Source organism: Salvelinus alpinus, chromosome 33 (assembly GCF_045679555.1).
Source record: "Salvelinus alpinus chromosome 33, SLU_Salpinus.1, whole genome shotgun sequence".
NCBI classification, from domain to species: Eukaryota; Metazoa; Chordata; class Actinopteri; order Salmoniformes; family Salmonidae; genus Salvelinus; species Salvelinus alpinus.
In genome coordinates this window covers 25,205,490-25,228,114 of record NC_092118.1, presented here as the reverse complement: position 1 = coordinate 25,228,114, position 22,625 = coordinate 25,205,490, and the positions used below count along the sequence as shown (strand labels likewise).

Genomic DNA, 22,625 nt, shown 5'->3' with positions numbered 1-22,625 from the left:
GCTTCTTAAAGAAAAACTAACAGGTCTGTGAGAGCCGGAATTCTTACTGGTTGGTAGGTGATCAAATACTTATGTCATGCAATAAAATGCAAATTAATTACTTAAAAATCATACAATGTGATTTTCTGGATTTTTGTTTTAGATTCCGTCTCTCACAGTTGAAGTGTACCTATGATAAAAATGACAGACCTCTACATGCTTTGTAAGTAGGAAAACCTGCAAAATCGGCAGTGTATCAAATACTTGTTCTCCCCACTGTATGTATTGTGTAACGACAGTCATATTCGTTCTCCTCCTCAGACGAGGAGGAGCATGGGTCGGACCAACACGCAGCGAGGTATGTAGACATGAATTTATTAGACAAGACGAACACTGAACCGAACTATACTTGATAAATACAAAATAACAAACAAACAACGTAGACTGACCTGAACATGCAAACTACATAAAATTAAGAACGCACGAACAGGAAAGAACGAACGAACGAGACGAGACAGTACCGTGTGGTGCAATAAACACAGACACAGCGACAATCACCCACAAACAAACAATGTGAAACCACCTACCTTAATATGGTTCTCAATCAGAGGAGATGAAAACCACCTGCCTCTAATTGAGAACCATATCAGGTCACCCATTTACCAACATAGAAACACATAACATAGAAATGCCCACCCACACTCACGCCCTGACCGACTAACACATACAAAACAACAGAAAACAGGTCAGGAACGTGACATATTGTGTAACATGAAGTCCTATGAGTGTCATCTGATGAAGATCATCAAAGGTTAGTGATTAATTTTATCTCTATTTGTGATTTTTGTGACTCCTCTCTTTGGCTGGAAAAATGGCTGAATTTTTCTGTGAGTTGGTGGTGACCTAACATAATCATTTGTGGTGCTTTCGCTGAAAAGCCTATTTGAAATCGGACACTTTGGTGGGATTAACAACAAGATTAACTTTAAAATGGTATAAAATACATGTATGTTTGAGGAATTGTAATTATGAGATTTCTGTTGTTTGAATTTGGCGCCCTGCACTTTCACTGGCTGTTGTCATATCGATCCCGTTAACGGGATTGCAGCCATAAGAAGTTTTAAAGATGATTATTATTACACAGTTTAGGTAACGGGCTGTGAATTAGTAACTTGGTTGACATTAAACTCTCATGGCCAGCTGGGATTACTTCATGGTTGATTAATGACATTAATATTCTTATTGGGGAAAAACAGCAGATATATCTGCCTCATCATGATTATGTATCGGCACATATTTTATGTTGTGGGATTAGATATACATTATTGAGATTTCTACTCTCCTTTCCTGGTTAACTGAGCCGTTGATAGGCCATTTCTGAAACACAGTGTGTAACGGGTGTCATCGTCGGATGAGGAGGAATCGGACCAAAGCGCAGCGTGGTGAGTGTTCATGACTTTTATTGAAACTGAACACTTAAACAAAAATAACAAAGAGAATACACGAAACCGAAACAGTCCTGTCAGGTGCAGAAACACAAAACAGAAAATAACTACCCACAAAGCATCGGTGGGGAAAAGCTACCTAAGTATGGTTCCCAATCAGAGACAACGATAGTCAGCTGTCCCTGATTGAGAACCATACCCGGCCAAAACAAAGAAATACAAAACATAGAAAAAATAACATAGAATGCCCACCCAAATCACACCCTGACCAAACCAAAATAGAGACATAAAAAGCTCTCTAAGGTCAGGGCGTGACACAGTGTCAAGGTCAATATGCTAACAGCACCGGCGTGAACTATGAACTATTGCGAATGGTGCTGAAGGTCAGGTGGGACAATGGGTTGGAAGTAGGTTTTAGCCAATAAGGTTTTCGCATGTTCATTGTTGACAATTAACTTCCTCTGTTTAAGCAAGATTCCATTGGAATTTCAGTTATTTAGATTTCTTTGGGAGTTGGGGGACTCATTCAAAATGTATTCTCTTCTATTTTCATTGACAATATATACAGTAGATGCAGGTACATCTATTGTATAAATAGCTATAATATTCCTACTCCAAATAGAAAATGTGCTGCAATGGCACAGTGCCCGGTCATGAGCAGAGATGCTGGACTTAAATGACCATACATCACAGTCTAGGTAAATGCCACTGGCTGAGCAATATTCATACTACAAAGGTCAAGAGGAATAAAAGGGAAACTGTAGGTGATGCTAGAAGTTGCAGAGCACAACCAATTACTTTCCTGTGATGGTCTTCAACACTTTCAAGACTAGACAGAGCAATAGCTTTCACAAAAGCCCCAAACCCCTTTTAGAAGGTGGTAATAGGTCCAGGTATAGGACAAACCTACCACAGCAGAGGCTATCTGTATTACAAGTTAACTTTCATAGACAAGAGTCCATTTGAACGGAATGAATGAAAATGTACGTGGGAGCATTTTTCAGAAAGCAATTTCCTCTTGGTTGTTTGTAGAGTTTCTGTGGGACATATTCAACACAATATTGTCTGATAAAACATGTATTTAAAAATAACCTACTTCCTTCCTATCCCCAGTTCTGGAGAACAAAGGCAGCAACAGGTGACAATCAGTGGAACTGGTATCAGTACCAGCAGCACAAATGAATAACGATACTGCACCATATTTATGTTAAGTAGAACATTGTAGAACAATGTGGGACATACTATAAGAGAGTGCATTCAGCTTGGTTACAAAACATGTTTGACTGCTCTTCATTCATTTGTCAGTGTTTTGGACTGTACTGTAATGTACTGTACTGTTATGGACTGTACTGTAATGTACTGTACTGTTATGGACTGTACTGTACTGTTATGGACTGTACTGTAATGTACTGTACTGTAAATTGGCTCTTGGATCATCACATTGTCGTCAGTCACTAATGTAAAGTAGACATTGTATAATCTGTGCTAATAGTGAAGATGAAGATTTACTACATAGTAATAGGCAATCTGCTCTCCTGGAAGCCTGATCCTAATGGCAGATGTCAAGTCTTTGTATCTTTACCTGTTGTAGTCGCTCTTTGTCTCCAGAAACACTTCTACTAATAAAGCCCCCATTATTCTATCCATCGCTCATGCTTTCCAGGCCTGCCACTAATGGTGACTACTCACTCTGAACAAAACAGGCTCCATTTGAAAGCTGTCCGTTAGTATACGAAGTTGACCGGCTGTAGGTAGCTGAGAGCAAGTAACCTCGTAGAGCAGCGGAACCGAGTGCAGACTACCAAATCTTTCATTTACCAGCATTGCAGAAAAGAAAGGGGCTGACTAGGAGTCACTATTAAATATCTATATTCCCTGATACAAGTGAAGCTCCCAGATCTCATTCGATGTTGCAATGAATTATTTGTTGTAACATCGAGGTCTGTTCCTGCATGTTTTACAGATCGCACCAGCAACAACTACTATAGCTACATCCTTTGAATGCTGTATCTACCCAATGTATATGACCATGTATGGTAATGCTGGATGTGCTACTGTGTGATGGTGAGGTCAATGCTTCATTAACAAATGATGAGCTAAGCTGTGAGTTGAGTGTAGGTGATACACATTAATAGAAAAATAAAATGCTGAACCCCAGTTTATATGAGTATACAGTATGTCTTTCAACAGGTCCATCAATAAACATACCCGTACAAGGGAACAAGGAAAATAAAGATAGATTTAGCATCTTAACTGAATATATTGATTTACAGCCTTAACATAGTCATTCATAGTCTTCCCTTGGTCATGAGCTTTACTGTATGTACTCATGGACCTGTTATCATTGATTTAGAAAATCTAAAGATTTCTGAACTTACACATTGTCAGTGAGACACTGTGCTACCTTTGAAATAGTTTCAAATATGTATACACAGGTGAAAATAAATGTGTAATTCTGTTTTTATTGAAGACCCAGTGGGATCTCTGAGTAAATGTAGAATGGCATTGAGTTAAAATGTCAGAGGAAGCTGTATTTAAAGATGTTTTAACTTTAGGCCTCTAACTCACAATAAAGTGAGATAGACAGACCATGGCACAAGTTAGGAGACACGTGCCATGTCCACTTCAGTAGATGCAGTATTTAAGCCAATGGTTAAATGAATCCTTGACTGGGATAAAATGTTGTAGCTCAAATAGACATCACTGACTGTTACATATTCTGTCACCTGCAGTCAACCACTGCTGTTGGTATGAGAGGCAGATCTGTAAGGGGACAGTGAAGTGGAACTGTTCTAGCATAGCTACTGTTTCAGTTGTTCAGGTCACCCAACAATCCCTACACATACAGTCACAACTGCTTAAGTACAGTACGTGGTGGCCATTTTCAAGCACTAGGCTAACCCATGTTAGTCAAGTCAGATTAGCAACTGTTTTACACTGATTACACAATAATGTAATGAATGTTTAATAACGGCTCAAAAAAGGGATCATGGTGCAAATGGGATTGTGTGGGCTTTTTCAGACTGCAGCAACTCTGAAAGGGATCAACCTAAAGCTTGCTGTTGAACACTAATGCTTAATCTTAATGACAATCCTTAATTAAATATGAATACAAGGCACCTATGCTTTGGGAATAATAGGTCCTGAGCATAATTAGTTTAACTGTGGTGGAGCCCTATCATAACCAGACACTCAGAGACAAGCTTTAACGGCTACTGTAAAGCAGTGGCTCTCAACTGGTTTTGCCTCGGGACCCAAATTGAACCAGGTGTTTGTCTCAGTCGCGACCCAATATAGGCACTGCGAAAAATAATCGCCAAAATACAATCTGGAAAACAATGCTATATTGATAGTAAATGTAGCAATTATAGGACAAGGGCACAACATTCCCACCACTTTCATTGTCAATAATATCATTTTGCCCATATTCTTGATGAAGAATGTTAATAAACTAAATTATGTAACTTTGTAAGTTCATTAGAATTTTACACATTTTCTACCTGGTTTAATATGTTCAAGTTCTGACTGGATAATTTTTTCATTGTGTTTTTATTTATTTTAAAAAGTATTACTCAGACACCCACACTGGTAGGAAAATAACAATGTAAGGTAATAGACTTTGCTTCTTGGAAATGTTTTTCCCATTCCCAGTGTGTGGGAGAGGGCAGGGGAAAGCGCATTCATCAGTCATATCAGACCTCCTGCAGGGCCAAAGAGGGCAGTGATTGGTTGGTAATTAAACTCTGGTAAATGAAATACTGATTGAATTAACCGAGTGATCCCTTCACTGCCTCAAATTCTTGTTTATTAATTTAATAGTGCAGAAACGCTGGAGAATTTTGTAATTAATTCACAAGGTGTGTTTTTCTAATTCAGGCGTGCAGTAAATATTGATAATTTAATATATCTGTCCCATGTATTTGGGTCTTTCCTAAGGCTTGGAACTAATGAATTTATGGGAAAACTACCCTCATAACATCATAAAAATGTACCTTAGCCTTTTATTACTTGTTATTGATCAATGCACAGTATTATACAGAGCCATGATCACATTGAACTCCCTTCCAACTCAAGCAAACAGCAAAATTACCTTTAAAAAACGTATTAAACAGCTCCTGGAACAGCGAGGACTGTGAGGGGACACACACACACAAACACAAGCACACACAGACACACTTACAATTTGTATATCATTGTATTTAAAATGTGTGTGACTGTCCTTGTCTATCAGTTTATCAGTGTTTTTGTCACGCCCTAATCTGTTTCACCTGTCTTTGTGATTGTCTCCACCCCCCTCCAGGTGTCACCCATCTTTCCCATTATCCCCTGTGTATTTATACTGGTGTTCTCTGTCTGTTGCCAGTTTGTCTTGTTTGTTTAAGTCAACCAGCGGTTTGTGTCTCAGCTCCTGCTTTTTCCAGTCTCTCTTTTCTCGCCTTCCTGGTTTTGACCCTCGCCTGTCCTGACTCCGAGCCCGCCTGCCTGACCACTCTGCCTGCCCGAGCCTTCCTGCCGACCTGTAATTTTCCCCTCTCTGGATTACCGACCTCTGCCTTACCCTGAGCCTGAGCCTGCCGCCCAGTACCTTTGCCGCTACTCTGGATTATCGACCCCTGCCTACCTTGACCTGTTGTTTGCCTTCCCCTGTTATTGCAATAAACATTGTTACTTCAACACAGTCTGCACTTGGGTCTTACCTGAAACCTGATAGTTTTATTACTTGTTATATTTTGTGTTTTTTGTGGACCCTAGAAAGAGCAGCTGATACTTCTGCTAAGGCAAAAATAATAATAAATAAATAATATCCAGTGAACCTCCCACCATCTGTAGAAAGAGGTTTGTATGGCTAGTAAGATGTTCTGTTAATCTAGCTTTCAGAGACAGACACGTTTACAATACAATAGGTCAAATGTAGTATTCAAATGGAAAGCAAATCTATGCAGCAGCATTGTTAATGCATTTGAATAAAACCACAACTGTTAACCACCTGCCACACCTACACTTCCGCATGAACCTGGTCTTTTGTGTCACAATTCAACTGAATAACCTGTGACTACATTTTAATGTTTGCTGTTAAAGTAACATTTACTCTATTTTCACTCTGTTTTATAACACAGCTGATAGCTCTTTCAGAGAAAAAGTTCACTCACTGAGGCTGCCCCGGCTACAGTGTACCGGTGTCTGTGTCTGTATCACAGAATGGCTGAAATGGCTTGAATACCGCTACACTGCCAGCTAATAACTTGACAGGCTTTAGTGCAGAATACATTTGTGTAATTAACTTGGGCTGAAACACAGTTGCCTAATTGATCAACACCCTGGTACCTGGGCGTTGGGTTCCACAGGAGTTAAGCAATGCTTTCAGAGCCCCTCAGAGGGGTGGAGGGAGAGTCCCGAGCGGAGGGCAGGCTGAGCTCTGGCTCCCTGGCTTTGTTTTCTAGTCACAGTGCCATCCATCCACAAACTAACTCACAGAGCACCTGGCCCCTGCCTGCTGCCTTTATCCTCCCTCGGCCCTCAGCCTCCGAACGGTGACCTTGTCTGCCTGGAGGAAGATGTTCATCCCCCTGAGCAGCAATATAGCACTACACATCCCTGGCTCCCTAGCTATACAGAGACACGCAGATCAAATCCGCTCCCCAGTTCATCATCACCTTTATTTCAAGGCCAAGACAAACGAGCATTGTCACTAGGTACCGTACAGCAACGTCAAACTCTGGGAATAAGGACATTATCTTCCTGAGAAATACTGACGGGCACAAAATCCACAATGATTTCTCAGAGCGTCCCCAGCAGTGAACCAAAATAATGTTTTCATTTCTCAATTGATCAGTTACATAACTAATACCTTACCTGGCAGCTAAAACTAATGAAACGTGTACAGGTACAGTACACTCTTAGAAAAAAGGGTTCCAAAAGTGATCTTCAGCTGTCCCCATAGGGTAACCCTTTTTGGTTCCATGTAGAACCCTCTGTGGAAAGGGTTCTACATGGCACCCAAAATGGTTATACTTGGAACTAAAATGGTTCTACCTGGAACCTAAAATGGTTCTTCAAAGGGTTACCCTATGAGGAAAGCCAAAGAACCCTTTTAGGTTCAAGATAGCATCTTTTTTTCGAAGAGTTTAGGTACTGTTCTTATGGAAGGTTCTTCAGATGAAGCCTAGTGCAAAGGCAAGAAAGCAATTACTGGTATTTTCATTAAAAAGTATTGTTTTAAAGCTCTGCATTACTCTGCAGGCAAGCACAAACAATCCAGTTTGTGTCGGGTTGGTTTTCAATCTTACCTCAGTTCTAGCCAGTGCTTGACTTGGGCAGGGGCTCACCTCAAATGTTCTACTGCTTGAGCTCCTGTTCCTCTTATAGAATATGAGCTCAAAAGTATTGTGTAGCTCCTGCACATAAATATAAACATTACCGGCAACCAAAATGAGTACCGGCACCTATTTCATTCCAAGTCAAGTACTGGTTCTAGCAGGAATTACATTAATAAGATGTGTTCTCTTGGTTGACAGACTGAGCTGAAGTATCCAGTAATGTAGCCATAAAAACTCATCCCTCATGAAGTACATTATTAATTATAGAGATGTATTGATCATTTGGTGTTCAATTAGGGCAACAAGGAGTAAAGAGATTTCCTGTGTCCCGGAAACTCACTGCTATGAACATTTTATTATTCCAATTACTAGATTGCCTTCCTATTGAATTTGATCTTAAAAATCCCCTGAGTATACCAAACATTAGGAACACCTTCCTAATATTGAGTCAGAACAGCCACAATTCGTCGGGGCATGGACTCTAGGTGTCGAAAGCGTTCCAAAGGGATAATGACCCATATTGACTCCAATGCTTCCCACAGTTGTGTCAAGTTAGCTGGATGTCCTTTGGGTGGTGGACCATTCTTGATACACACAGGAAACTGTTGAGTGAAACTGCAGCATTGCAGTTCTTGACACAAACCGGCACAAAACTACCATACCCCATTCAAAGGCATTTAAATGGTTTGTCTTGCCCATTCACTCTCTGAATGGCACACATACACAATGCATGTCTCAATTGTCTCAAGGCTTAAAAATCCTTCTTTAACCAGTCTCCTCCCCTTTCTCTACACTGATTGAAGTGGATTAAACAAGTGACATCAATAAGGGATCATAGCTTTCACCAGGACTCAACTGGTCAGTCTGTCATGGAAAGTGCAGCTGTTCTTAATGTTTTGTATACTCCGTGTAGGTATGTCTAATTTCCCAAATCAATGTGCTTCCACTGCCTCCATTCTGCAGCCTGAGAGTCTGTCACGCTGGTATAAAGGATTTGAAGACAGGCGCAGGAATACTTCATCTGGGTTTTTAATACACCCAAAACAAGCACGTATAAAAAACACAGGGATGTACCCAAACAAAAGAGCGAGGGTAAACCTCGTAGAACGACACGGGACGAGACCCGTAATACTATCAAGGCACAAGGCGAGACCCAGATGCAGACACAAGAGGCAGATGGTTAGAGTCTTACAATGTTTATTAATCCAAAGGGGTAGGCAAGAGAATGGTCGTGGACAGGCAAAAAGGTCAAAACCAGATCAGAGTCCAGGAGGTACAGAGTGGTAGACAGGCTCGTGGTCAAGGCAGGCAGAATGGTCCGGCAGGCGAGTACAGAAACAGGCAAGGGTCAAAACCGGGAGTACTAGAAAAACACGCTTGTTGACTTGACTAATCATACAAGACGAACTGGCACAGAGAGACAGGAAACACAGGGAAAAATACACTGGGAAAAATAAGCGACACCTGGAGAGGGTGGAGACAATCACAGAAACAGGTGAAACAGATCAGGGCGTGACAAATGCACAAAACACGCAGCACAGGCTGAGACAACGCATAGGTACTCACAAGACCAACGGACATGGGAACAATAGTCGACAGCCCAATGGGGAAACAAAGGGCACATTTATACAAACACAATCAGTGAGGAATTGGAACCAGGTGTGCGTAATGACACAGTTCAGTGCAGCCTAGAAGGCCGGTGACGTCGACCTCCAGAGCTGGTGAACAGAATGAGCAGCAGTACCGGGGGGATCCGTGACAAAGTCACGTATCTCTACATGTGCATCTCTGCATGTTCAGAGAACAGTCTGGAGGTGGTCTCTCTCTCTCTCTCTCTCCATCTCCCTCTGTCATTCTCTCTTTCTTTCTCTCTCTCTCTTTTGCTCTCTTTCTCATTTCTCTGTGCCTCTCTTTTTCGCTCTCTATCTGCCTCTCTCTCCACCACCACCCCCCTCTCTCTCCCTGTTGCTCTCTCTCTGCTTCTCTTCTCTCTCTCTCTCTCATGCCCAACAAAGAGCACATTTGCAGACTCTCCCCCACACTCGTCTGAATCCTCTCTCCTTCCTCCCAGCTATTCTTCCCACGGTAGCGACTCACATTACACCATTCTTCACTTTAATAGCATTAATATCTCCTTTTGCTCCTTGAGCTGCAATAAACACCCCTTACATCTTAAGAAAGCTGCTTAAAAGCAATTGACAAGGGTAGTCTACCACAGCAGATAGGGGGAGTGGGAAGACAACCATAATGATTCAGCTGTTTTAATGCATTATCGTTCTCTCCCTGCATGGAGCACTCTGTAAACAGGCACTAGAATATGTAGAAAAACAACATGAGTCAGATGTCACCTTCTAAGCCATCCCAAGTTTCACCAGAAGTGACAGTGAAGGTTGGGTCGGTCTAAAATGACAGGGGGCTCTAGCATAAAGATAAGGCTCTACTATAAAACATCCAAACCAACGAGTGTGGGTGCCTCTGGTTTTGGAGGAGGAAAGAGAATCCTCCCTCTGCATTATTCAATGGATCTCCTCCTCTAAATAACAGCGGCTGAGGATTGTTTGACATCCCAAATGAATAATTAAGGGATGACCTTTTGTTCCCATTAGAGGTGATGGACCAATATCACATTCATCCACTTCCTGTTTGAGGCTCAGGCTGCCATCAAATGGCACTCTATTCCCTTTATAGTGCACTTCTTTTGACAAGGGCTTTTGCATCCCAATATTACACTTTATATACATCACAGAAGACTGAAATATAACAAAACCATTTGTCATAGAAACATCAGATTTCTGGCTTAAAAATTATAATAATGTTTATTAATTATGAAATGATGAAAAATATGAATAACATTCCACCCATGAGGCCACTAGAGGGCGCTTTGGTCATTCGACTGCAGGAACTACCCAGTAAACTCAACTGGTGTCTCTGATTTTCCAGCTCCAAACCAGTTGACAAGGCCATGGGTGTTGCCTGGTGATGCTGCGCTGTCTGGAGTGCGAAGATTCCTGGCATTGAAAGAGGCTCAGTGTTCAAGGGAGCACATATTTATAGCCGGGTGAGGAATAATTCATTGTAATCAGAGTGCAGATCATGCTCTTATTCCTTCACGGAACAGATGTGTCGGAATGACAAGAGCAGGCTTCTTTTCTCTCTCTCTCCCGCTCTGCTCTCTAGCGGCCTGCCAACTGGAAACGGCGAAGGAAGGTTAGCTCTTTGAAGCCACTGTGTGTGTTTGTCGTCATGCGCTCCTGCTCCGCCTTGGGATCTCAGGTGGTTCTTCTTTAAAAAGAGAGAGATCTTGTAATGTCGCACAAGCCACTGCCTACGCACTGAATCACTGTCCTTAATCAGACTCAAGAGTGATCCAAACCCCCCTCCCCCAGTCCAGGGTCACCTAGCTACACAGTACCATGGGTTCAATACATCCCCATGGTAGTAACTGATAATCTATAAGGATCTACTGTATATTATTCTAAATCCTATAGTAACAAAAACTGCAGATTCAGCTTGGAAAACAAAAGGTAAAGTAAGTGAATTACAGAAAAATGTCATGATTTCACATACAGTGGGGAGAACAAGTATTTGATACACTGCCGATTTTGCAGGTTTTCCTACTTACAAAGCATGTAGAGGTCTGTAATTTTTATCATAGGTACACTTCAACTGTGAGAGACGGAATCTAAAACAAAAATCCAGAAAATCACATTGTATGATTTTTAAATAATTAATTTGCATTTTATTGCATGACATAAGTATTTGATCACCTACCAACCAGTAAGAATTCCGGCTCTCACAGACCTGTTAGTTTTTCTTTAAGAAGCCCTCCTGTTCTCCACTCATTACCTGTATTAACTGCACCTGTTTGAACTCGTTACCTGTATAAAAGACACCTGTCCACACACAATCAAACAGATTCCAACCTCTCCACAATGGCCAAGACCAGAGAGCTGTGTAAGGACATCAGGGATAAAATTGTAGACCTGCACAAGGCTGGGATGGGCTACAGGACAATAGGCAAGCAGCTTGGTGAGAAGGAAACAACTGTTGGCGCAATTATTAGAAAATGGAAGAAGTTCAAGATGACGGTCAATCACCCTCGGTCTGGGGCTCCATGCAAGATTTCACCTCGTGGGGCATCAATGATCATGAGGAAGGTGAGGGATAAGCCCAGAACTACACGGCAGGACCTGGTCAATGACCTGAAGAGAGCTGGGACCACAGTCTCAAAGAAAACCATTAGTAACACACTACGCCGTCATGGATTAAAATCCTGCAGCGCACGCAAGGTCCCCCTGCTTAAGCCAGTGCATGTCCAGGCCTGTCTGAAGTTTGCCAATGACCATCTGGATGATCCAGAGGAGGAATGGGAGAAGGTCATGTGGTCTGATGAGACAAAAATAGAGCTTTTTGGTCTAACTCCACTCGCCGTGTTTGGAGGAAGAAGAAGTATGAGTACAACCCCAAGAACACCATCCCAACCGTGAAGCATGGAGGTGGAAACATCATTCTTTGGGGATGCTTTTCTGCAAAGGGGACAGGACGACTGCACCGTATTGAGGGGAGGATGGATGGGGCCATGTATCGCGAGATCTTGGCCAACAACCTCCTTCCCTCAGTAAGAGCATTGAAGATGGGTCGTGGCTGGGTCTTCCAGCATGACAACGACACGAAGCACACAGCCATGGCAACTAAGGAGTGGCTCCGTAAGAAGCATCTCAAGGTCCTGGAGTGGCCTAGCCAGTCTCCAGACCTGAACCCAATAGAAAATCTTTGGAGGGAGCTGAAAGTCCGTATTGCCCAGCGACAGCCCCGAAACCTGAAGGATCTGGAGAAGATCTGTAGGGAGGAGTGGGCCAAAATCCCTGCTGCAGTGTGTGCAAACCTAGTCAAGAACTACAGTTAACGTACGATCTCTGTAATTGCAAACAAAGGTTTCTGTACCAAATATTAAGTTCTGCTTTTCTGATGTATCAAATACTTATGTCATGCAATAAAATGCAAATTAATTACTTAAAAATCATACAATGTGATTTTCTGGATTTTTGTTTTAGATTCTGTCTCTCACAGTTGAAGTGTACCTTTGGTAAAAATTACAGACCTCTACATGCTTTGTAAGTAGGAAAACCTGCAAAATCAGCAGTGTATCAAATACTTGTTCTCCCCACTGTATATTATAAAAATATATGTGAAATCATGTGAAAACATATGTTTTTGGAAAACTTCACATGTGATCACATGGTAACACATGTAGTTTCATGTAATGACATGTTGCTTTACATGATGTCACATGTTATCACATTAACTTCACATAAGATCACATGTGATCACATGGGGGAAAAAAGTGGAACACTTCACTTGTTCACATGTGAAATTCATATGTTTTTTCCGTAAGGGACTAACAGGTGTGATGAGTAATTGCTCTGACAAACACACACACATGCCCACACACGCACACACTCTCTCTTTCTATAACACACACAAGCAGGGTGGATGGGCCTTGGATATCCATAGACGGGCACGTTTTTTCACGGGACCTCCTGTGTGTGCACGCGCTTGTGCGTTCACCATTTTTTTTATGGGTGTTATAGTAAAGCCCATAGGCAGCTCTTGAGTTTCAAGTTTGAGGATGCTTGCAATTTATCCTACTATTTCTATCCATCTTCGTGACAGTTATGATCCTTTTTATATGCGCATTTTCAAGAAACAGTTTCACTTCAATAATAACGTTTCAGTTTTTCAAAATCATTTTCACATGGTTAATCATCATTCTAAAATTCTAAGAGTAATAATGTAACTAAGGCGAGAGCATCAGCCTCTGCCATATGGACACATTGATATGCTGTGGCACATTGGCGGCTAGAGAAATGAGTGCATAGAACTCAGAGATAGCCCATAGGCCTATAACTTCCATCGTCAACTAAGTAAAATACATAAGCCTAAAGCCGACAAATAAAAACAGTAGAAAATCTCCTGATGAAAATTCTGGTTCTTTTAATCACATTAATCTCTCTACTCCGCCTGTCTGCCTCCTTTTCTATCTGTCTTGACTTGAGCTATCGTTAGTGAAGTGCAACATTGTATCAAATCATCAACTGGGTCCGGCCAGAAGCTGTTGCTAGCTAACTTGCAACATTGTGTCAACTAGCCTATTCCGGACCCTCAGAGTTTCCTGCACCAGTGAGCTCGAGACAAACAGCTGTTTTTTATTACATTTCCACTGGATATATGGGATCATCAGATCATGATATTTTGCTCTTTCACTCTGAGGCTTGGTGATTATCGAGTGTTGGAAAGATTTTTTAAATACTGAGGAACTATCATTCGCAATGGATGTTAATAAAAAACAGACTTCTTTGACAATGTGTGAGGTGAAAACAATCACTGAGAAGCTCAGCGTATTACTGGTGGAAGTGGTGAGTTAAGACAATCAGACATTGCATAATGGGCACTTTCATATATTTACACGCAGCAGGTTAGGTAGGCCTATTTCTATGCGTGCTCAGGCGCTCCTGAGAAACCAGACTCATGCTCATTGCTCATGGAGCACTTCAAACAAAAGACAATGAAAAGATTGACAAACTTGTAATGGTTATGAAATAAACCAAAACGTGTTTATCACAAGTGTAGCAGGTTGTGAACTCTGCAAACAACGTTTCCATTCCGAGAATGAGAACGGTAAATGACTGTAATTAATACATGCATTAACAGAAATTAATGTAACCAAATTAACGGTACATTTACTAGGCCTACTGGTGACAGATGTAATGGGGAATTGATTAAAAAAATAAGCAATTAAAGGGCAAACAATTCACAGAATGAAACAATGAATGCGCAAGAATTGATGAGAGACAGCTGAGTGCATTCTGGAGAGCTGAGTGTGTGCATTCTGAAGATAGACACGACAAATCTTCGCTGCACACATATTAAATTATACTCAAGACACATTATCTTCACGCATATTTTAGATGTTTTTCACTGACAGCCGCAACTCAATCAGGTAGACATTATTGCAACACGCGCTGCCCAAATTGTGGGCTTCCCAAATAGGCATAGGCCTACACAACTATGTTTTTAAAGAAGCTAATGATCCTCTGTGGCTAAGTCATGCTAAGTCATGCTATCTGGTGAAGTATTTTAAATGTTTTTATTTAGACAGGAGTAATTATATAATTTTGACAAAACATCAATTTACTTTAAGGGAAGCCAGTATCCTAACAGTACAATGTGGACCCGCCAACTTGCCTTTTCAATTCACATTTTTACATTTACATTTTTAGTCATTTAGCAGACGCTCTTATCCAGAGCGACTTACAGTAGAGTGCATACATTTTATTATTTATATTTTTTACATACTGAGACAAGGATATCCCTACCAGCCAAACCCTCCCTAACCCGGACGACGCTATGCCAATTGTGCGTCGCCCCACGGACCTCCCGGTTGCGGCCGGCTGCGAAAGAGCCTGGGCGCGAACCCAGAGACTCTGGTGGCGCAGCTAGGACTGCGATGCAGTGCCCTAGACCACTGCGCCACCCGGGAGGTCACATGAGGCTGAAACCAGAGACCTGTATATTTTTTACATTTTATTTCACCTTTATTTAACCAGGATGGCAAGTTGAGAACAAGTTCTCATTTACAATTGCGACCTGGCCAAGATAAAGCAAAGCAGTTCGACACATACAACAACACAGAGTTACACATGGAGTAAAACAAACATACAGTCAATAATATTGTAGAAAAATAAGTCTATATACAATGTGAGCAAATGAGGTGAGAAGGGAGGTAAAGGCAAAAAAAGGCCATGGTGGCGAAGTAAATACAATATAGCAAGTAAAACACTGGAATGGTAGATTTGCAGTGGAATAATGTGCAAAGTAGAAAAATATAAATAATGGAGCAAAAATAAATAAATACAGTAGAGGAAGAGGTAGTTGTTTGGGCTAAATTATAGATGGGCTATGTACAGGTGCAGTAATCTGTAAGCTGCTCTGACAGCTGGTGCTTAAAGCTAGTGAGGGAGATAAGTGTTTCCAGTTTCAGAGATTTTTGTAGTTCATTCCAGTCATTGGCAGCAGAGAACTGGAAGGAAAGGCGGCCAAAGGAGGAATTGGCTTTGGGGGTGACCAGAGAGATATACCTGCTGGAGCGCGTGCTACAGGTGGGTGCTGCTATGGTAACCAGCGAGCTGAGATAAGGAGGGACTTTACCTAGCAGGGTCTTGTAGATGACCTGGAGCCAGTGGGTTTGGCGACGAGTATGAAGCGAGGGCCAGCCAACGAGAGCGTACAGGTCGCAGTGGTGGGTAGTATATGGAGCTTTGGTGACAAAACGGATGGCACTGTGATAGACTGCATCCAATTTAATGAGTAGGGTATTGGAAGCTATTTTGTAAATGACATCGCCGAAGTCGAGAATCGGTAGGATGGTCAGTTTTACGAGGGTATGTTTGGCAGCATGAGTGAAGGATGCTTTGTTGTGAAATAGGAAGCCAATTCTATATTTAACTTTGGATTGGAGATGTTTGATGTGAGTCTGGAAGGAGAGTTTACAGTCTAACCAGACACCTAGGTATTTGTAGTTGTCCACATATTCTAAGTCAGAACCGTCCAGAGTAGTGATGCTGGACGTGCAGGCAGGTGCAGGCAGCGATCGGTTGAAGAGCGTGCATTTAGTTTTACTTGTATTTAAGAGCAGTAGGAGGCCACGGAAGGAGAGTTGTATGGCATTGAAGCTCGTCTGGAGGGTTGTTAACACAGTGTCCAAAGAAAGGCCAGAAGTATACAGAATGGTGTCGTCTGCGTAGAGGTGGATCAGAGAATCACCAGCAGCAAGAGCAACATCATTGATGTATACAGAGAAGAGAGTCGGCCCAAGAATTGAACCCTGTGGCACCCCCATAGAGACTGCCAGAGGCCCGGACAACAGGCCCTTCGATTTGACACACTGAACTCTATCAGAGAAGTAGTTGGTGAACCAGGCGAGGCAATCATTTGAAAAACCAAGGCTATTAAGTCTGCCGATGAGGATGTGATGATTGACAGAGTCGAAAGCCTTGGCCAGGTCAATGAATACGGCTGCACAGTATTGTTTCTTATCGATGGCGGTTAAGATATCGTTTAGGACCTTGAGCGTGCCTGAAGTGCACCCATGACCAGCTCTGAAACCAGATTGCATAGCGGAGGAGGTGCGGTGAGATTCGAAATGGTCGGTAATCTGTTTGTTGACTTGGCTTTCGAAGACCTTAGAAAGGCAGGGTAGGATAGATATAGGTCTGTTGCGAATCTCAGACGACACGAAAGAGAGGTTGAACAGGCTAGTAATAGGGGTTGCAACAATTTCGGCAGATAATTTTAGAAAGAAAGGGTCCAGATTGTCTAGCCCGGCTGATTTGTAGGGGTCCAAATTTTGCAGCTCTTTCAGAACATCAGCTGACTGGATTTGGGAGAAGGAGAAATGTCATTATCGTATATAATGACGAGATGCTCATCTCTCATCTCTCATGCCCTAACAACGGGAGTCATTGTCCCAAAGGCAGGAAGGCAGGCGACAAGCTTAGGTCTGCATATTATGCCCATAGAAATGCATTAAGCCTATTCTGGACAGATTTTGGAGAGTGTGAGCCCTCTCGCTTCGCCTCTCTGCTGAAACTCTCTGACCGAAGAAAGCATCTGAGTGAGCAAAACAGCGCCCCTCTGTCTTACTATACTCAGCCCATATATCTGATGCTGTCTGGACAGAAATGGTATGACATTCCATACTCTTTTGGTCCAGACAGGATCAGATACTGTACATGTTCTACACATATTGAGACAGGGGGGCTCTGTTTCGCTCACTCAGATGCTTTATCTGAGATTGATGCATCTTTCTGTCAGTGTGTCTCGGTCAAATAAATCAATAAATATTTTATTTGGATGGGCAAGGAGATATGGTAGGGGGCCAGCCCATAACGCTGGCCGTGCTCACAAGTACACTCACTCACTCACACCCGCAGTAAGGCATCCCTAGCTTCCAGCTGGGCTTGGACTGCGCTCTTCCCTCCGTTCCGAGGAGCCGTTGGTCACTGCAGAGCCATCTGTGCTATGTCCCAGCTTCACTGGACCTCTGCCAGCCTCAGTATGAGCACAGCATCTTCAAGCACATTTTGTACATGTCAAAGCTCTGCTGTGTCCAATGACCCTGGCCGCTGACAGAAGCCATTGCATTCAGTCACATGGACACCACCTCAAAGGGGGCCTTATTCTCTAGTTGGACAGCACCTGCATTCTCTGGCACCAATTGAAAAGGGGATGGGGGCCATTTTAACATGATTGACATACTAATTTCCTGTTACAAAAAAACGAATTACACAATACTGCACAAATATACCACATAATGTCTCTATAATCAGCAAATGTACAAAGTGGCTTCACAGAGGCCTAAATCTTGATGCCCAATAGGACCCCAATGACGGCAGAAAGCTGAGGTCCTCAAAAAGCCATTGAATACACTGCATCTATCAGGGATCAGTAAGAGCTGGAGTAGTCTAACAGATCATTATAATAATTTAAAATTACATCTTCCACAATGTGTCATACCCATGCTTATAGACTGGGTCACTTTTTCAGAGCTAGTAAACACAGCAATCGTGTGTGTTCTATTCCCCAAGAAGTTTCTATTGTGTTCAGCAGAGCACCTAGCAGTAAAGTCATAGATTTGTAGGAGAAAAACATAAACTGGCCAAAGAACGGATCACTGACCTTCGTCATCAATTACCAAGAGCTTCTTTTTTTGGCACAAAACGTAACATGTTTTTGGAAGCAAGGAGGGGAGAACAAATGGTACCCGGTATGCTGAACTCACTCACTCTTTGTCATAAAGTATAAAGTGATGTAGGCCTATTTAAGGGTTTGCAGTTTGCACTGCAGTTGATACTGACACCTGATCCTTGCGACCATCACCTTTATAATCCGACACACCCTCTGGGCCAGCTCCATAGGGCATCTCTGAGCCACATATACTGTAGGTCAGATACAAACTGCAATAGTAAATGAAGCCTACACAAAACGTTCTATAAGTCATCCACGTCTGTTATCCACACAGGCACTTTAACCTACACAAATCCACAATATAAAGCTGATCCTCTCAACTCTATTGTCCCTTGGATCCTGTAACGCAGGCCCATAACCACACCTTGCTGTCACTCACATTCTTGCCTTTACCATGCATGCAGCAGGTGCTGTTGGAGACTGGCTCATGTTTGTTATTAATGACAGTTTTTAGTTATGTTTAAAATGGTGGGGAGTGTATTTATTCTCAGATTTCTGTCTGCCTCAGTGCATCTTGTAATAATGAGAAATTGAACAGAATCATGGTTCATTTGAAAGTGGAGTTAAACACAGACATCAATGTAATATATGCCATTTCCCAACTCACAAAACAAGGTGAAAATAATATTCCAAACCAAATATGAATGCTCTGTCATTCATCACAGAAAATATTTGCAGTCAGTCTACCTAGTCCGCTCTAACCTGAGACTTGAAAAATGACAGAGCATTCTTGAATCACAGTATGAATAATGGGATACTTTCCCCATGTACTCAGTGTATAATTAGGATGAACACAATTTGAGTTCATTCACTGACCACTTAAATTGAATAATGCATGCTTGATATGGCAGTCTGCAAGGAGCAACTAGGCATGACTCCAAATGAGGGAAAGACAGTGGCAGCATTCATTATGTTCAAACTTTGGGATAGGAGAACCGGGGCAAAGAGGAGCAGAAGAATACTATCTGCTTGACTAATGCCAATAATGGCACGGTACAATATCAATATATGGTGCTATATGATGGATACCAGAGGAGAGAGCATGATCATTTCTTTAACAAACCCATCTATCCACTGTAACTAGGCTATTGGTATTATGTCACCTCTAAAATGTGCTGATGAAACCTATAGGTCATTGCAATCCACTGTTTGATTCCTATGAGCAAAGGCAACACCACAGAAATGTGTAGGAAAACGTTTCTCGCACAAAAGTAGGCTAGGAGATAGGTCTACTGTAGAGGCACAAAAACAATTGTATTAACAATATATATATATATATATATATATATATATATATATATATATATATATATATATATATATATATATATATATATACACAGTTGCCCAATTGTCACCTGTAGAGACGGTCATCACTAGTTAACATAGCCACAAGTCCTAACCCCCCCTATTTCTGCACTGTATCTTCTTAAAATCTGATTTTAAACCTAACCCCAACCTTCACCACACTGCTAACCTTATGCCTAACATTAACCTTAAATTAAGAGCAAAAAGCACATTTTGGTTTTCATAAATTTTTATGATATTGCCAATTTTGACTTTATGGCTGTGGTATCTAGTGGAAACGGTATGAGACAGTGAGACAATAAACAAATCAAGCAAATATGTGCTAATGAAGTTGTTATATTTCAATAATAACTAAATACGCTACATGTATCAATGTGGCCTATCAATATGATGTGTAACGAGGTTCTGTAACATTTTCAACATGAACAAGAACACAAAAACTTGACTGACTGAATACAGGTGAGATGTCAACCCAGACTATAGGATTGAAGACAGTTGGCCTAGTTATGTTTTATGACGTAACTCACATGACAAAAATATTATCTAGATACGTATGGGAATAAACTTACCTTAGCGAAAGCACCTGATATCATAAAGCTGACAAGACAGGGCAGAAAAGTGTGGGTTCGTGTACTGATTCTCCTCACTCGTAGATCAGCCAAGTCCTCCTATCTTCAGCACCACCGAAAGGGCGTCCGCCTATTTCTTAAATAATAGGCTTTTCCGACTAAACAAACCCGAGACAAATGTTAGCCTACTGTCTCTATGTCTCGTGGTCGAGTCCTGGTTGCAATAGACCTGGTTAGAGCTTGGTCGGGTAGAACTAATGTGAAAAGATGAAGCGATGGACGGTTCGCCAATCAGACAGCAGCAGTATTGCACTCCACTCTTGTGTCTTGCGCTTGAGTTTTGCATCCCGGGAAGTCTCCAAGGAGATGTACCTCTTCTTTCTTCCAGGCAACTGCTACAATAACAGTAATGTCTGGTGATCCGTTGAAAAACTGATGAATAAACTACATTTCATATTTTGGATTTGAAGTGAGACAAAATATGAACATGACGACAGTAGCATAGTCACCGAACCAGTGCGCGCCCTTATTATAGTATTAGCTCAGTAACTGGGAGCGGTTGTTTCCTGCTTACCTGAACACGAGTCGATGCCGCAAATGCCAGGGAATCACCGTTTATAATACATTTTTATCTGTCTAGCCTAGCGCGAAGCGGCTATACTGTAACTGTCTGAGATCAAGGTGTCCGCCCGTGCTGTGAAATAAGTGAAATAAAGCCGGCTACCACGCGACAGAGACAGGTGCGTCTGCTTGTCGTGCAATAAAGACAGAATAGTTAGAAAGTAAAAAAAAAAAAAATGTTGATATGGTGTTTGCACTACATGTTTACGACCACGCACTGTGAGGGTTTTTAAAATAACAACGTATACTTAATTAGAGTAAAAAACCCAAGTGACATATTTCCATTCCCAAGATAATTTGACAATCTACATAATTGTAGAAGGGAAATCAGTCTGGAATGGATAGAGACATGCAGCCTTCTACTGTAGCGTAACTCACATATAGTCCAATAGAAAAAGTAGTAATACAAGCCATAAGGGAAGTTGTATGGTTCTGAATGGAGACTTTGGTCCCACACCAAAAAGTGTATCAGCCCAGCCAGCTTTGCTGAAAATGTGATTATGTTGTCTCTACGTGTCCATCATAGCCCTCATCCCGGGCAGGCACAAGACAGATGGTTCCAGCTACCAGGGGGATAGATGAGCTGACGTTTATTGATACATTGCCCTCCATGAATGATGTGATGTGAGAAGGGCACACTTTATTCAATAATGACCTCAAGACAATAACATTTTCTCTTATAATGTCCTGTGCATCAATGGCTGGCTTCTTGCCTGCTATGTTCAGAGAAAGAGGATACTTTTTAAAAGAAATATTACAAATGCTGTATGACACGGAATGCGTATACTGTATATACTGTACAGTAACCTTGCTGACCTTAACTCATGCATATACAATAACTTACTCTGTATTCAGCAGCATGCCTGGGATGGATTCAAGACTCAAGGGCCCCCATGTATGGTCCTGTCAGAGGGGTGCGATCAAAGTGTAGGCCTTCATCTGTAACCCCCACCATGGAGCCCATGTAGAACAACTGAGTACCCACATCCATATCCACACATGCAGTCAGAGCCGGCACTAGCCCTTTGGGGGCCCTGAGCTAGATTTTGTTGCATGGCCCATGAGCTAGGAGAGCTAGTAGAACTTGCACAGTACTGTATGCAGAGCATGCTCTCCATTCTCAAACCAAAGGAATTTGTACCTTCATTCTCTCAAAGGGACACACTGACAGAGAAAAAAAGGTTTAATCAAAAAATGGAAAGGAAAGCCCTGCAGGGTGAAAATCAAAAGCCACTAGATCTACATAATTCATTTCCAGGCTACTTCATGAAGCTCGGCTGGCAGAAGGGGGTTTTCTACCTGTTTTTAGTGCAGCTTCCAGAATGTAAACAATCCTGATAGTGTGGGCACTAGCTAAAGGGGGAAACCATCCTTATTAATAGGACCTTCACAGGCAGTATGGTTTGCAGTGTTGCCTGCCAAAAGAAACAGGCACCTGATTAAACATTCATCCGCACACTAGAGAAACATTTACATTTTCTGGGTTTTGCTGTCATCGAGGAGAAACAGTATGTTGTGAATTTACAACAAAGTATCACAATATCTGTCATCTAGTATAGCTAAATACATCTAGTATGACT

General features: G+C 41.8%; 1 protein-coding gene across 1 annotated transcript in view; it reads right to left on the bottom strand.

Annotated features, from left to right (window-relative positions):
- LOC139562749 (carbohydrate sulfotransferase 8-like) overlaps window positions 1–21,123 on the bottom strand; it is a 220,406-nt gene extending 199,283 nt beyond the window's left edge. The window contains exon 1 of the mRNA XM_071380734.1: window positions 20,425–21,123. The gene's annotated coding sequence lies outside the window, so the exon portion shown is untranslated. The remainder of the gene's footprint in view (window positions 1–20,424) is intronic.
- Between the last annotated feature and the right edge of the window lie 1,502 nt (window positions 21,124–22,625).